General features: G+C 36.5%; 1 long non-coding RNA gene across 1 annotated transcript; it reads right to left on the bottom strand.

The window, feature by feature from the left end:
• Nucleotides 1-6433: 6433 nt before the first annotated feature.
• On the bottom strand, nucleotides 6434-16823 carry LOC130466737 (uncharacterized). The gene is made up of 4 exons (XR_008926885.1): nucleotides 16505-16823; nucleotides 15738-15905; nucleotides 15529-15630; nucleotides 6434-6673 (listed from the first exon to the last, which is right to left on the bottom strand). It is a non-coding gene; the product is annotated as an uncharacterized lncRNA (long non-coding RNA).
• Between the last annotated feature and the right edge of the window lie 762 nt (nucleotides 16824-17585).

Below are 17585 nucleotides of genomic sequence, written 5' to 3'. Positions count from 1 at the left end.
GGGGGCTCCAAGCTACGAAACGACCGTAGAAAAATAAAAAAAATCTCAAAGCAAATGTTTGAACGATCGAAAGGGCACGATGCTTGAGCCCACTTCATGAATGGGCCTGAACCCTATCAAGCTTCTAAGTAAACTATTCAACATCAGTCATTGCTCAAAAAAAAAAAATGATTCAAGCGAACTGATTAATGGACCGCACGCAACGGCCATTCTATGAACGCTCGTTTGCACATACATATCATCATTCTAAGTATCGAACATTCACGAACACGTTCAAAAGAAAAAAAATATACGTTCAAAATAACAACAAGAGCGATCAAAGTCTTACGCCTCAAGGTATGTTCCTCGGGCCATATAGACTCGCCCAACTATTGCAATAACTGTACGCCTTAAGAGCAACAGTTCCTTTAAATAATCGCCCCAAAGCGACAAACATCGTAGTCCACCAATCGGCTACGGCTTCTCGAGAAATCATCACGATCACTCAACTCATTGTGATCTCTAATAAAATTCTACGTTCCAAAAATGAAGAAAAACAAAGGAGAAGAAAATACGTAGAATTTCCAAGTGAAATAAACGAACGAACAAGAGGCCAACTTTGTCATCAAAAGACCAGCCCAAAAAATATTTTCAACGCCCCACTTGGGCGTGAATTATTTCTAACGCCCAGGCCTGGGCGCCGAAAATGAGCCCAGGCCCAAAAGAAGCCATAACTTCTACAGGGTCCTGCCGTATCCATTCGACTCGAAAATTGCCGATTTCTTAACTGAAAGTCGCACCTCACGGCTTTGTTAAGAGTTGCACACCACTACAAAGATCGCTCGCACTTACGAGCACGATCCCAAACACGATCAAGGACATTACAAAATGCGTATCCCCAAGGAACCTCTTTGACAAGAAATGACCGTCAAGCACGAGTGCTTGGGGGCTCGAAAGAAAATATATATTTCAAAAGAGAGTATGCAAAGTTAAAGCAATATTCCCAGACTAAGCTGTACGAAGTCCCGTGTTTGAATAATCTCAAAAGATAAAACCGGATTATGACCTCAAGACAAAGGTCGCCGTTGATACTTATACATAGTCCCCTAATCAAGGACCCAGGTAGTGGCAAAATTGATCCGTAAAGACTAGCTCAAAACCATGAAAAATGATGACCACGAGACAATGATCCGTTTAAGCACGTTGTCAACCCACATTCAGGTTGCAACTAAATCCGAGCATCCCTCGAAAGAATTCGCTCTTACAAGAATGAATAAAAAGATATTCTCAAAATAAATCACAAGAACAAATGAAATAGGGACTTGCCCACCTCAATCGGGCAAGATCGCGACACGAACCATGCGAGTCCCAAATCGAAAAGACGAATTCAGGTTCGCTCACCTCCAGCGGGCGGGGCGTCCACCCTTAGTGGACAAGGCTCGCCCACCTTCAGCGGGCGGGTTCTGCGACACTAACCGCGCAGGTCCTCAGTTTTCGAAAATGAAAAGAAAATAAATTCTTCAAAAACAAAAAAAACAGGCTCGCCATCTTCAGCCGGCGGGGTCTACGTCACAAACCGCGTAGGTCCTTATTTTCAAAAAAAAAAACATCAAAACAGATTCGTCCACTTCTATCGGATGGGGTGTCCACCCTCAGCGGATAGGCTCGCCCACCTTCAGCGGGCGGGGTCTGCGCCAATAACCGCGCATGTCCTTAGTTGCTGCAGCGATAACTTTTCCTGGTTTATCTTTTTCCAAAAATCAAAAGATGGTTTATCTTTTTCCAAAAATCAAAAGATGGTTTATCTTTTTCCAAAAATCAAAAGATGGTTTTCCTTTTTCCAAAAATCAAACGATGGTTTATCTTTTTCCAAAAATCAAAAGATGGTTTCCCTTTTCCAAAAATCAAAGGATGGTTTATCTTTTTCCAAAAATCAAAAGATGGTTTCCCTTTTCCAAAAATCAAAGGATGGTTTCCCTTTTCCAAAAATCAAAGGATAGTTTCCCTTTTCCAAAAAAAGTGATGTGCTGGATTTTCCTTCGTTTTACGTCCTATAAAAACAAGCGGGTTTTCTCGTTTAGCTAACCCTGAAAATGAGAATCTTTAAAAACATTTTACCTCGTGATTGGGTTTGGCCAGGCCTAGTTATACTTTATAGCTTTGATTTCGAAAACATCTTTAGACACTTCCAATGACAAAGTGAGGGAGTTTCTATACTATTAGTTAACGAATTCCAATGACGCGTGAGGAATGTGTTAACACTTCAAGTGATGACCCTTAAGTCAAATGTTATCACTCGAGGGCTCGTGAGACCCTCGCAAAACAGGTCACATACACCATGGCTTGTATGACGCACTCCGTCTAGTACTTTGACCATCGTCTCATCTCGAGACTCAGTCAAAGTGGGGGCTAACTATAGACACCTACTTTTGTCTCCATTCCCGAAAGGGAAGGTTCGATGATGAGAACATAAATCTCCACTTGGCAACGCATCTCCTATAAAATAATGAATCTCAATCACCCTTTCATTTCAGTCGAAACTGCTATTTATAGAAACTTGCTAAGAATAGTAACTGCCGTAAAATATAGTTGTTAAAAGTGGCAAAGTCATAAAAGATAGAAACCTGTCAGAATTAGGTGTTGCACTCCAACATAAACCCTAAAAGAGATAGAATTTGCATTCCTGGAATAATTCGAAAATAAGAGTTACGTATTAATTAAATTCCTAACGAACCTAGAGTTCGTAACGGGCCCAGACGCATTCCGTCATAAGTTAATACGCACTAAAAGACTCGTATAAATCTCAAAAGCTCCGTATTCTAAGAGTCCAAATCTGACAAAGAACTCGGCCCAGATCCCATTTTCAACGCCTGGATCTGGGCGCCGAAATCTTCGGCGCCCAGCCCTGGGCGCTGAAACTGCCTGGGGCCCTTTTATCCCCGGATTCTTTTTTGATTCGTATCTTAAAATCTATCTTTCCACACACCCTTTTCCTATAAATACAGCCTAAAACCGACGTGAAAATAACACACAATTCCATAACCTGAGTATTGACTCTAGCCTTAAGCCTAAGCCTCACGCTGCGAAATTGATCCGGCGTTCTGTCGCAATCGACCCAAAAGTCGAACAGAACGAGTCCTGCCCCCTTATAGCTTGATGAATTAAGTCCAAATACTGGAAAATTGCTTAGAAACCCGAGATTCGTTAAATAAAAGGAGAAATAGCAAAGCCAAGTGGTTAGTTTTCTGAGAACCACAACGCACCTCTCAAGGGTGCGTTGTAATGTGTCCCTCATATGATTTAATCGCTTTCATCACCCTTTTATAAATTTTTCAAACTATTAACTTGATTGATCTATCACGCCTAATAAGATAATACCTTGGACAATTGAATTATCATGCTAGGTACCTTAAATCAATCTAAATAAGATAATCACGATCGATTTATTATTACGTGTTGCATATTGCTAAAATCAATTCAGAATAGTTTAATAGTTTAACGCATGTCCCTTCAATTATTTATGCTGAGCTAGTAAGGATAACCTGCCTCTGGAGTATTATCGATGAGCACTCCTCTCGGTAGCTACAGTCCCCGAACTCTCAATCTCTACCCTGCGGGTGTACGTTAAGCGATCCCCACACCAGGGATCACAAGGGAACCTATGGCCGTCGTGGTCGAACATAATTGCATTTCCTTTATGTCACGATAGCGGGTTTTGTCAGTTTTTCTCATTGTCGTTAAAAACTGAATGACGACTCCTATATTACTAGTCGATTGGGTGTAAACTCACAGGAAATCCAAATACACTTGATCTGACGACGTCACGCCCACGAGGGACGAGGTCACGCATTAGCCTCGTGCTTTTTCGACCCCCTCACAATAATGTACTCAAGTGTGTAGTACTCCATATCAGACAGCAAATGATCAATCAAAGTGGGAGAAGAGTTGATGTTGTTAGCACTTGATCCCCTTGGAAGTTTATATTCAAAACCCTTAAGTTTTGAAGACACCTTTCTTTCTTTTACTGACTTCCTTACTTCTGCCTGAACATTCTGTTCTCTCACTTCTTATATTTCTCCATCATTTTCTTCTTCCACTTGTTCTTTTCCATTATCCTTTTCTTCTTCTTCTTCCTCATCCACTTCTTCCTCTATTTCTTCTAATCCTCCCAGTTCAATTCTTTCTCCAGTTTCTTGTTCCTTCCCAGTGAAGGGAATATCATTCACTATGGCCTTCATTTCATTTTCTTTTCCCGGTTTCAAAAGGAAGGGAAATATTCCTTCTTTAAATACCACATCTTTGCTGACATATGTTTTCTTCCCCTCAAGGTTATACAGTTTGTATCCCTTTTGTCCATGGGGATATCCAATCAACACACTTCTAATTCCTTTTCCCTCAAACTTGTCTCCTTTCTTCTGACTGTTACTTCCATAGCAAAGACATCATATGATCCTTAAATGGTCATACGTTGGTTCTTTCTTCATTAACCTTTCATAAGGTGTTTTCCAACCTAGAACAACACTAGGTGGAAGGTTGATCAGATGTGTAGCTGCCAAATTACACTCTCCCCATAAGAACTTAGGTAGTCCATCATGTAACCTAAGAGCTCTAGCAGTTTCCAAGAGAAATCTATGTTTTCTCTCAACTCTCCCATTCTGCTGAGGGACCCCAGCAACACTCCTTTGATGTATAATCCCTCTCTCACCAAACATAACTTCACACTCACTTCTCACAATTTCTGTACCATTGGCACTCCTTACTGTTTTCACTTTACTATTGAATTGGTTTTCTGCTATGGCTAGAAATCTAGCAATCAGGAATCTGACTTCATCTTTGGACTTCAGCAAACGAGTCCATGTCACTCTGTTATAATCATCTACTATAGTCACAAAATATCTAGCACCTGAAACATTTGGAATCCTATAGGGACCCCACAGATGTATGTGTATCAAATCAAAAATGCCATCAGCTATGTTATTGCTGGGTAGCAGAGGCAATCTGTGATGCTTTGCAACACAACATTATCACAATAAAAAAAACATTCAAATTCTTACAACCACCAAAATTCATGTGCTTCATTTTAGACAAAGAACCATGTCCAATTCTAGCATGAATAACATTCAAATTAGTCTGTCCACTCACAGTAGTGGAATTACATTTAACATGTTTGTCAAAAATTGACTTATTTTTCTCTTCCTTCTTCCTTCTTCCACCACCTTCCTCACATCCAGACAGAGCTTGTACAGTCCATTCAGCTTCCTTCCATAAGCTACTGCTTCCTTAGTGGTAAGGTCTTGAAATACACATCCATGATCATCAAACAGAACCTTCAATCTGCTATGCTGAATCAACTTACCTACTGGCAAAAGATTGTGATGGAATTCTGGTAGAAACAACACATTCATCAGTCTTATCCTAGGAGAGATCTCAACTACTCCTATCTTCTTCACTGTTCTAGCACTTTCATCTAGAAGTCCAACATTTATGGGTTGTTTGAGGTCTTTCATTTCACTAAACAATCTGATATTTCCTACCATTGATCTGAGGCTCCAGAATCAATTATCCAAGATTCAGAGTCAAACATTTCATTGTTAAAAACAACATTTGAGGCTGATATTATACTTTCAAAGTTGCTTGATTGTGCAACATTACCTTGTTGCTTCTCTGTCATGGCCTTCATCACCTGTTGGACCACTGCTGATATGAATCTTGCATCATGTTTCCCTGTTGTTTCTCCACCATTCTCATCAAATGGAGTGTCCTGGTACATCTCCTCAGTTTGCTTCCCAGCATTACCTGCATATGTCATTGGCCCCTTTGGCTTTCATGTCTTGAACCATTCTTGATAACCAATAAGCTTGAAACATTCTTCCTTCAAGTGACCCTTCATTCCACAATGGTCACACTTCTTTGCATCCTTTTCTATCTTCTCCAGCCTCATCTTCATGTATTCTTTCTTCTGAAAATTCACCAAAGATCCAAGACTTTGTGCCACTAGTAGAAAAAACCCTTATTGCAGCGGGCTTTTAGACCCCTGTTGCAACGCACATCGTATGCTGCAACTGGGGGGCCTGCAACAAGTCTGAACTTGTTGCAGCGTACAATGTTTACTGCGAAAAGTACCTTTTTACAGGGTACATATGTATGTACGCTGCAACAAGCGTCAAAAATTTGGCCAAAATCTTGACTTGTTGCAGCGTACAAATTCGTGTACGCTGCAAAAGACCCCACCTTTTGCAGGGAACATCTATTTGTACGCTGCAACAAGTCAAGATTTTGGCCAAATTTTTGACACTTGTTGCAGCGTACACATATATATGTACGCTGCAACAAAGAACTTTTGGCGGGAAAATTTTATTTTTGTTTAGGGATACCTAGAGTGCATTGCACCAAATATAGAAACCTGTCACAACAATAATAGGATATCGCAACCTGTATAACAAATATAAAAACAATAACTAGTGTTTTGTATACTATATATCCCAAAACCAAAGTGCACGTATTACGTTTAAATATATGTTTCAATTTCAACATATACATACATTTTAATATAAAAGATTATTCTATAACAACTAAACCAACTCGATCAAGCGCGCTAAAGCCAATAATAAATACTTGCTGGTAAAAAACTTAGCCCATTGCTCACGAACCACATCAATTTCCTCGCATAAGGCGCAATCCTCGGAGTGTAAACCTTTACAAAAACAGAAATTTAAATTAAACATTAGATTAAATACAAATTAAATATCACATTTTAACATTCAAGCAACTAATGACAATATCCTAATAGTCTAAAATGAGTCCTTAGGTTCTTTAGTTCAAAGTTGGGAGCGAAAATGTCATTTTAGCCTAAATATGACCTATAACTACCCAATGAGCCCAAAGGTGCATAAATAGATTGGAACGAGTCTTAGATCGTTAAAATTATGCATATTAAACATGTAATAAGTTTTAAATGAGTCCTTAGGTTCTTTATTTTAAAGTTGGGAGCGAAAATGCCTTATTTTAGCCTAGATATGACCTATAACGATCAAACAAGCATTAAATGTGCATAAGTAGATTAGAATAAGTCTTAGAAACTCAAAACTAAGCATATTAATCATATAATAAGTTTAAAATGAGTCATTAGGTTCTTAAGTTCAAAGTTGGGAGCGAAAATGTCATTTTAGCCTAAATATGACCTAAAACGACACAATGAGCCTTAAATGTGCATAAATGGATTGGAATGAGTCCTAGAAAGTTAAAACTAAGAATATAAAACATTTAGTAGGTTTAAAATGAGTCCTTAGGTTCTTTAGTTCATAGTTGGGAGAGAAAATGTCATTTTAGCCCAAATATGACCTACAACGACCCAATGAGCCTTAAAGGTGCATAAATAGATTGGAACGAGTCTTATAAAGTTAAAATTATGCATATTAAACATGTAATAAGTTTAAAATGAGTTCTTAGGTTCTTTATTTTAAAGTTGGGAGCGAAAATGCCTCATTTTAGCCTAAATATGACTTATAACTATCAAACAAGCATTAAATGTGCATAAATAGATTAGAATAAGTCTTAGAAACTTAAAACTAAGCATATTAATCATATAATAAGTTTAAAATGAGTCATTAGGTTCTTAAGTTCAAAGTTGGGAGCGAAAATGTCATTTTAGCCTAAATATGACCTATAACGACACAATGAGCCTTAAATATGCATAAATGGATTGGAATGAGTTCTAGAAAGTTAAAACTAAGCATATAAAACATTTAGTAAGTTTAAAATGAGTCCTTAGGTTCTTTAGTTCATATTTGGGAGCGAAAATGTCATTTTAGCCTAAGTATGACCTACAACGACCCAATTAGCCTTACATATGCATAAATAGATTGGAACGAGTCTTATAAAGTTAAAATTATGCATATTAAACATGTAATAAGTTTAAAATGAGTGCTTAGGTTCTTTATTTTAAAGTTGGGAGCGAAAATGCCTCATTTTAGCCTAAATATGACCTATAACTATCAAACAAGCATTAAATGTGCATAAATAGATTAGAATAAGTCTTAGAAACTGAAAACTAAGCATATGAATCATATAAAAAGTTTAAAATGAGTCATTAGGTTCTTAAGTTCAAAGTTGGGAGCGAAAATGTCATTTTAGCCTAAATATGACCTATAACGACACAATGAGCCTTAAATATGCATAAATGGATTGGAATGAGTTCTAGAAAGTTAAAAATAAGCATATAAAACATTTAGTAAGTTTAAAATGAGTCCTTAGGTTCTTTAGTTCATAGTTGGGAGCGAAAATGTCATTTTAGCCTAAATATGACCTACAGCGACCCAATGAGCCTTACATATGCATAAATAGATTGGAACGAGTCTTCTAAAGTTAAAACTATGCATATTAAACATGTAATAAGTTTAAAATGAGTCCTTAGGTTCTTTATTTTAAAGTTGGGAGCGAAAATGCCTTATTTTAGCCTAAATATGACCTATAACGATAAAACAAGCATTAAATGTGCATAAATAGATTAGAATAAGTCTTAGAAACTTAAAACTAAGCATATTTATCATATAATAAGTTTAAAATGAGTCATTAGGTTCTTAAGTTCAAAGTTGGGAGCGAAAATGTCATTTTAGCCTAAATATGACCTATAACGACACAATGAGCCTTAAATGTGCATAAATGGATTGGAATGAGTCCTAGAAAGTTAAAACTAAGCATATAAAACATTTAGTAAGTTTAAAATGAGTCCTTAGGTTCCTTAAATCAATCTTTAAAGAAAAGTGACCACCATACAATTAGAGATTCAATTTGCTCTAAATTCAAACCCACATAGTCTAATCTAGGGTATATTTTCGAAAAAATGTTGTGCCAACGTACTTGAATATTTCTAAAGCTAGCCGAATAAGCATTTTTGTTCCCGTGCCCGGATCTCACCCATCCGTTTTAAGGATTCAAGGCCTTATCCAAAATAGAGTCACTTGCGGTCTTTCCAAACGAGACTTTAAACAATGTCTGGTGGCGACTCCTTTTAGGTACAAATATTCTACGGTTTTCTAAAGAACCGCCCCTCTTGTAGAACGGGAAACAAGTTTTGACACAAAAAAACCCCTACAGTATGACATTGAAAATGAGTGCGAAATTTCATCCAGCCACATATGGACAAACTGAGAGAACAATTTAGACACTTGAGAACATGTTTCGTACATGTGTCATTGATTTTCAAGGAGGTTGCGAAGATAGCTTAGATTTGATTTAGTTTTCATATAACAATAGCTATAATACCAGTATAGGAATGACACCATTTGAGGCCTTGTATGGAAGAAAGTGTAGAAGTCCACTATGTTAGAGTGACATTAGTGAGACAGTTGTTCTAGAACCTCAAATGATAGAGGATGCAATGAACCAAGTTAAGACTATCCAATAAAAGATTCAAGCAACGCAATATCGCCAAAAGAGTTACGCAGACTTGAAACGTAGGGACGAAAAAGTCCAAGTGGGTGACAAAGTGTTACTCTAAGTTTCACCCATGAAGGGTGTAATGAGGTTTGGAAAGAAAGGAAAGCTAAGCCCAAATGACATAGGTCCCTACGAGATCCTAGAAAGAAAAGGAAAGGAAAGGTATCTTATAGACTAGCCTTGCCAATGGATTTGCATAGAGTGCATGATGTATTTCACATTTTGCAATTGAGAAAGTATATCCCGGATAAGTCGCATGTATTGCAACCAGAGACCATAGAGTTAGACCGAAGTTTATCTTTCGAGGAAAGACCATTCAAGATCCTAGATAACAAAGTGCGTAGTACACGAAATAAGGATGTTAATATTTTCAAAGTTTTGTGGTCTAACCAAGAGTCAGAAGAAGCAACATGGGAAGCTGAGGACGATATGAGAAAGAAGTATCCCAAGATATTTCCCAAGGTTAGTTGAGTTATGGGGTTGTAACTCGTGTCTTTTAAGGGGGTAGAGTGCGGTATAATTTCGCGTTTTTGTCCTATTTTCCTTTATTTTATGCTTAATTTAGTGCTTTCTAATGAAATTGCACTTCAAGTTTATCATTTTGCGCACTTTGATGCGTAAAGCTTAGCATGTTAATCACTTAAAGAGTACAACAACGTAAATTTTATTCAAGAAAAGTAGTAAAGGTCATGTTGTTCAAGCAAAAGTTTCAATTCCAATGCCTAAGTTTCGAGACGAAATTTCTTTTGAGGGTAGACTGTAATACCCCATACTTTTAAGTAATTATAAATGTATTTAATTATGCAATTAGTAGGAGAAGAACAAATTGTAGAGGGTAATGTGCAACAACATCAGTTTGGGTGTCAAATTTACCACACTTGTTGACTACCCTATTTTCATAGAACCATTATGGAGTATAAGATGTCCCCCAATTAGGACATCTTTCACGTCCCTTCCGAATCCTGTTAGACACGAAGGCTTACTAAACCCGGCTTGATGAAGTGATCAGTAGACTTTTGGCTGGAGGTGAGTTGGTGACTGAAAAATCCTAGTGTAGAAGTGTTACTAGTTACTACTGGGGTATATATAGCAAGATCATTGTAGAGTTTTAGAAGTATAGAAGTGTTTTTATTGGAGAATGATGAACCTCCTACTACTCCTTATAATGGGAGCACCACACAAGTAATCCAATTTAGTCCACTTGACTCAACCCTATGACACTACAATTAATATAGTAGAAGAGGGGTAAGTAAGGGGTCGAACTCTCGGGGATCAAGCGTTTACCACACTAGAAAGACACATGCAATTTGTAACACCCTAATAATTCCTTGCTTATATAAAACTATTTTCCAGCTTTAAAATAAGGAATTACCAAAGTATTACCGCCACCGTGATAACAGTTAAGGCTAGTACCAGAATTACGCAGCAGAAATAACTAACTTTCAAACAATAAATAATAGTTAATGGCCTCCATACAAGTTGGAACCATAACGACCCAAACCAAAATGCTTAAAAAAATCTATTAACTAATTGAAAATGTTATAGTCTAGACTAATTAAATAAATAGAGTTTAAAACAATGCAAGAGAAAACAACTCGCTCAACCAATCCCCTTGCTAGATAACTTCTCTTGCAAGTCATCTCTACCAACCTGTTTATTAAGATTCTACTCCCCAACCATGCAAGTGCAAATGATGGATCGTCATAGGGTCGTTAAGGTAAAGGCCATAACCAAAACACAAAGCACGTAATCAGCAAAAGCTGAGTACAAACAAGATGGAATGAAATCCTATATCTAACATGCTTCATTCCAACAATAAATTAAACACATGCAAAAGCCAACTAAGTAAATAATTAACCATGAGGACAATACTCGACTCTTCGCACGACTATTGACTCATAGATTAATTAGAATAAGCTTCGAACGGACCTATAAAAGAGTCAATTGTACGGGTGTTGGGAGCCCACCAAACACCAAAATATAATAATAATAACCCAATTGTCGGACCATACCGACGGAATTCCAGCTCATAAAAGAAATGAAACAACTATGTATCATACATAGGAGTGCAAACCCCTTGGTAAGGTACTCCCCCATTGTTCATACACAAGGTATATACGTCCCAAGAGTTTGAAGCTTTTTCAGATTGTACTTTACGTTTATTAATATTTTACTCACAAAGCCGACTCAAGACACAATCCAGTAAGGCATTTAATAAACGAACAACCAAAGAATACTTATTTCAGAATCATTAGGACTTGTGATCAACACATTCAAGACTCAAGTGAAATTACTCCATTGTTCCTTCTCAACATACTGTCGAGTCCGCAATATGCCTGTTAACATGCGGGTTGTGCACTAGGCACAAATAATTCCTAATTCAATTCGCCTTAACACTTTCTACATATGCGGTGGCTTACGTGAGCAGACCCATCATATGTGACTTAATAAATATGACTCGAAAGTCTACCCTACACATGTGATGGCTTACATGAGCAAACCTTTCATATGTGGTTACTAAAATAGTGCAACAAGACACGAAATAAAGTTGGCTCATAACATGCTAGAAATTACGTATAATAGCATAAATAATTTCTTGCATGCGAATAAAATCATACATGCATAAACATACTGGGTCAACTTGCTTGTTATTTAAATTCAACAAACGTAACCAATTATAACATGCTTGTTCACTTCAATTCAACAAACATAAACCAATATAACATACTTGCTCACACAATCAAACATGAATCTATAATAATCCAAGTAAACATGAATCACAACATAATCATACATAACATGTATTCACAATGAATTAAGCTGGTCGCCCTAGACTTGTACGTACCTTGAATACCTAAGTACGGGGGCCACTTTGTGATTCAATCCATTAAAATAATGAAATTTAATTATTATTCATGTTCATTAAATTTCCAGCAACTTTATTTAGTTTTAAAACGCTTGAATTAATTAGAAATAATTGTTAATCATTAAAATAATAATTCTAATTAATCGTTTAAAACCCTAGCATGAAATTTAATTAATTTAATGCTTAAAACCATTAAAAATTGACACTTTAATACTTCTAATGAATCTAAAAATTATTATTGATTACCATAATTAAAATCGTCATCTAATTATGTTAATGAATTAGTCATAAGGTTTAAACCAAAACCTTAACCCTAAATCATCATAAAACTCATTTAAACCAATAAAATTGAAGCTTTATTTAATAAACCAAATCTGAAAATTAATGTCCTTCAAATAAAAATAGTCCTCAATAATCTAATCATCAAAATCCTCAACTTTAGTGTTCATTAGCCAATCCCAGCATAATAATCAATCAAAATCCAATATTAATCATAATTTAAAAAATAATTTAAAATAAATATTAGGAAGAAGAGGAATTATACCAAACCGGCCTAAAACACGACAGATTACTTTGGTTGGTGTAACCGAGCACAAAAAGAGAGCAAGGACGGAGGGGTGTTCACTCGGCACGACACAACAACGACTATTGTTAATGTTGCATTGCGTGCGCGTGGGAAGAGGGACGCAATAGCAAGGCCAGCGAGGGCGATGTGAGGCAGGGCGTTGGGTGCGCGAGGCAGGGCAGCACGGTGTGTACGGGTGTGCGGGGCGAGGCAGCGAGTTGTGCTGTGAGGGATAAGGAAAGAGAGGAGAGAGGATATGAGGGTTTGCAAAATTTATGAAAGTGGGGATTTAATGAAACACGGGAGGGTATTCATAGGTTTTACTTTCTAGTTGGGCTAGGATTAGGAAGCATTAAAGATGGGCTTGAATTAACGATTGGGCTAGAATTAAATATAAGGTTGTTGAATAACTCGTTTGGGCTCCTTATTAAAAAAGTTGGATTGGGCTTTAGAATAATTCAAATCGTTTTACTTTCAAAACCCAATTAAATTCCCAACTTGAAATTTTAATCCGTTTCGTAATTAATTAAAATAATAATATTTGTAATGAATTAAATACATTTAAATAACTATTTAAATGCAATTTAAATTCACAAAATAATAAAATTGCTTTATAAATATAATTAAATAGATTTACAATTACTTAAAAGTACGAGGTATTACACAATCACTAGCAGCCTTTACTTTAAAAACAGTCGTTTCTTGGGTTGTTTGCACAACTTATCACGAGTTACGGAAACAGGGTAATCTATATGTAGGGGGTAATCTAAAATCTATAAGTTTAAAATGAGTCCTTAGGTTCTGTATTTTAAAGTTGGGAGCGAAAATGCCTTATTTTAGCCTAAATATGACCTATAACGATAAAACAAGCATTAAATGTGCATAAATAGATTAGAATAAGTCTTAGAAACTTAAAACTAAGCATATTTATCATATAATAAGTTTAAAATGAGTCATTAGGTTCTTAAGTTCAAAGTTGGGAGCGAAAATGTCATTTTAGCCTAAATATGACCTATAACGACACAATGAACCCTAAATGTGCATAAATGGATTGGAATGGGTCCTAGAAAGTTAAAACTAAGCATATAAAACATTTAGTAAGTTTAAAATGAGTCCTTAGGTTCTTTGGTTCATAGTTGGGAGCGAAAATGTCATTTTAGCCTAAATATGTCCTATAACGACCAAACAAGCCTTAAATGTGTATAAGTAGTTAGAATAAGTCTTAGAAACTTAAAACTAAGCATATTAATCATGTAATAAGTTTAAAATGTGTCCTTAGGTTCTTTAGTTCAAAGTTGGGAGCGCAAATGCCTCATTTTAGCCTAAATATGACCTATAACGACTTCGAATTGCAACTTAATTTGTACAGCTTGTCATGGATTTTGTATTAGAAAAATGTAATATTTAACAGTAAGCACTAAACGAGACGAGGAAGTATACAGGGAAAGAAAGAGAGACCTAGATACAAAAGAAAGCATGTGCCACCATATAAGCAAATTAGGAACTACAGTAACAAAGTATTTAGCTGTTAGCTTTAAGAATTCACATTTTGAAATTCAACTTGTTCTTTTAGGTAGTTAACAAGATAAAATAGTTTCAAATCATACAGAAACAAATTCCTGTTTTTGGACAAGTGGATTTGCTAGCTGTTTAGCATAAAAAGTTTGGTCGGTTCAAGGATTTCAAAAAGAAAAGCAAATTGAATACTAAATATTAATTGATGAAAGAAAAGAACTATTTCAATTGACACATCAGCTATTCACTATCTTATTTTGGTTTATAGATCAAGTGCACTCTTTTTTTTGGTTTATTGATCAATCACACTCTTTTTTTGTATGTATTGAACCATCCTAATTCCTAATGCCTTAATCAACTCTGAAGGTTAAGTTGAAAGACAACAGGTAAAACTCTAAAAATACCCTTCCAATGTCTCTAGAGATAGAGGCATAGACGGAGTCAGATTAGCAGGGAGACAATGGTCACATTTTGGCTATTACAACCTTGCTTTAACAGCTAAAACATGACTTTCTTACTTCAGAACAACACCAGGAAATTAACATCAGTACTTCAGACTTTAGAGGCAAAGCAGACAAACAGCAAGACGACCATCTAAATGGAAAAAACCTCACCCACAATCAACCATTGCACTGTATCAGAAGACAGCAGTACAGGAAGCAAGCATCAGCAGCAGAAACACTCACCAACCCCAAGTATTATACTTAGATTATTGTCAGAAAGGTCAAGGTAAGTTCCCCAAGTGAATGTGGGATTTTGCCCACAAAACTGTTATCAGCAAGAGATAATGATACTAACTTCCAACATTTCTTCACCTCAGGAATTTTACTAGACAACAAATGCTGAGACAGATTTATAATATGCATAACAGGAGATCACAAAAACTAGACAGAATCCCACCAAAGAAAAGGTCATTCGAAGCAGAAAATCTGTATTAACTCTTTAGTGATCCAAGACCCTTAGAATTTAGGAATACTACTAGTAAAATTGTTATTATCAATCTGAACTTGCTCTAATTTGATAGCGGTTGATGTAATCTCAGGAATTTAACCAGAAGGTAGGGCACTAACTTGTATAGACTGAACTCTTGTATAGACTAATGAACTGAATGAACTGAAGATTAATTAAGGAGCTATGTAATTAACAGCAAAGGTAAGGCACTAACTTGTGTAGACTGAACTCCTGAAAAAGCATCAGGTTGCTTCTGGCCAGCTTCTGTTTCCAAGAATCCCGCTACAAGTATCTTCCGCTGCAAAGAAGAAAGAATCTGCAGATTGCCAGAAGTATCTATCAGGATTAAATGGGCAGGTGAACATACGCAAAGTCATAAACTATCAATATTCATATCAATTTAGCAATTCCAAAATATATTACATTTTCGGAAGGTCGATCACCAGAAAGTTCGGTCAAATGAATCAGAATTCTTCCATCTTGGCTTCAGAATTCTAAACATTTCAGCAAGTAGTGGAGCAGTAGGAAAGTCGCGTACTTTGGAGACACCAATAACAGTATCCATGGATGACGTGTTCAAAGGCAGTGTACCTGATAAATCCATGCCATTAAAAACTCATAGACAAATGTTGTGCAATAGTTGAGGAAATTATTTACATAAAGGATGTAGAAGGATAACACTATTGAGAACATTTTGTCACAGATTCAAGAACAAGACGAGTAACAACGATCAACAAACAAGTCAAAGTGGATAAATTAGTTTGACATTCAAATTACAAACTCGACCCATCCTACAACAATGCCTCATTGCCTCTTACAGAACTAAGTCAAAAAAGGAGAAAGTGAGGCACTTGTTCAAACACTGAACCAAGATTATCATATTAGGTACGAGAAAAATTACAGAAAATCAAGAAGTAGTTCCAACAGCAGACAATGATTTCAGTCATTAATTTCCCAATTACATTAAATCTTCCAAAGTCCAAAAACGAAAACCACAGAAAGCATCTGAAAGCATGAATCCCGTGTCCTAAACTGCTAAACAACACAAAGCAGGAAATTGATAAACTAATCTACAAAATTTTGGCATGACTGTATATTAATATGTTGCAAAATTTACATACAATTAAAGAAAAAACTTCAAATGCAACAAAGAACAGCTCTTCACTCAAACAAGTTTACGAGGAAATTACTTAGAGTTGAAGCCAGGGTGATAACCAACGCATTATCGAGCACCGGTCCTTCAATCTTGAGCAAGTTTCTACATGAAGTAAGGTTCATGTCTTTGAGCGGTCATTTAAATTTAGAGCCTGCATTTTGTTTAACTGCCTAACTCAGAAACAAAGTCACATATGAAAAGTGCAAAAAGCCTATATGTGATCCAGATGAGGCAATTGCGTTGAGGCAAATTGAATCCCACCTGACCATAAACTGATTGGTTCTTATGAATTTCGAGGATCAGTCAAATCCATCAATAATCTAATCCCTAATCAAAGATGGACAGTCAAACTAGCATAACTTATACTAACTCGTAACCCTCCCCTTTTTCCCCCTCTGGATGGATAAGGTATGATTTGGATTGGGTGAATAAGGATGAGAGATGAAAATACACCCAACATCAATTAAACAGAACAAGTACAGCTTATAAACATATATGTTTACGATAAGGTAAAAACAATTGATAAATGACTTCCTAGGTCTTCTATCAACAGACAATCATGCTTGTGATTGGCAACAGATTTTCTTTATTTAATGAGGGTATTAAGCTCAATACTTCTTTTTATTGACTCACAACTTCCGATTTAATTTTCCACTCTCCCTAGTAATCCATAAATAAAGATTCATCTAGGCCTTCCACATTTACCATGATTGACATTGTCAAATCTGGAGTATAAAGATAAAATATATTGGCTGAATCGAGGATAAAACACACAAAGAGAGAAAAAATGAGTTGACTTTGTGGAGAAAGGGAAACCCCGCGCTAGTTTCAAACCGTTGAGAGGAGCGGAATTGGGGGGGGGGGGGGAGCGTCTGGCGGGATTGATAGTCTGTGCTTCGGGGTATATTATTTGCTGGGTGGTCCCCGTGTTTTTTATTCCAACAACTCAAGTTTATGCCTTTAGTTTTGACTGAAAGCTGTGTAATACGAGCATTAGACTAATTTCTTGTTCCTGTCCCCATGAGAAAGTTCATACTCCACATGAGTATAAACATACTCATTTCTGCTACCACTCCCTACTTCAGGTTCTGTTCAATACAACTTAGATCCATCCT

This window comes from Spinacia oleracea, chromosome 2 (genome assembly GCF_020520425.1).
Source record: "Spinacia oleracea cultivar Varoflay chromosome 2, BTI_SOV_V1, whole genome shotgun sequence".
Taxonomy (NCBI): domain Eukaryota; kingdom Viridiplantae; phylum Streptophyta; class Magnoliopsida; order Caryophyllales; family Amaranthaceae; genus Spinacia; species Spinacia oleracea.
The sequence above is the reverse complement of the archived record's forward strand: the minus strand, read 5'-3'. Positions and strand labels throughout refer to the sequence as shown.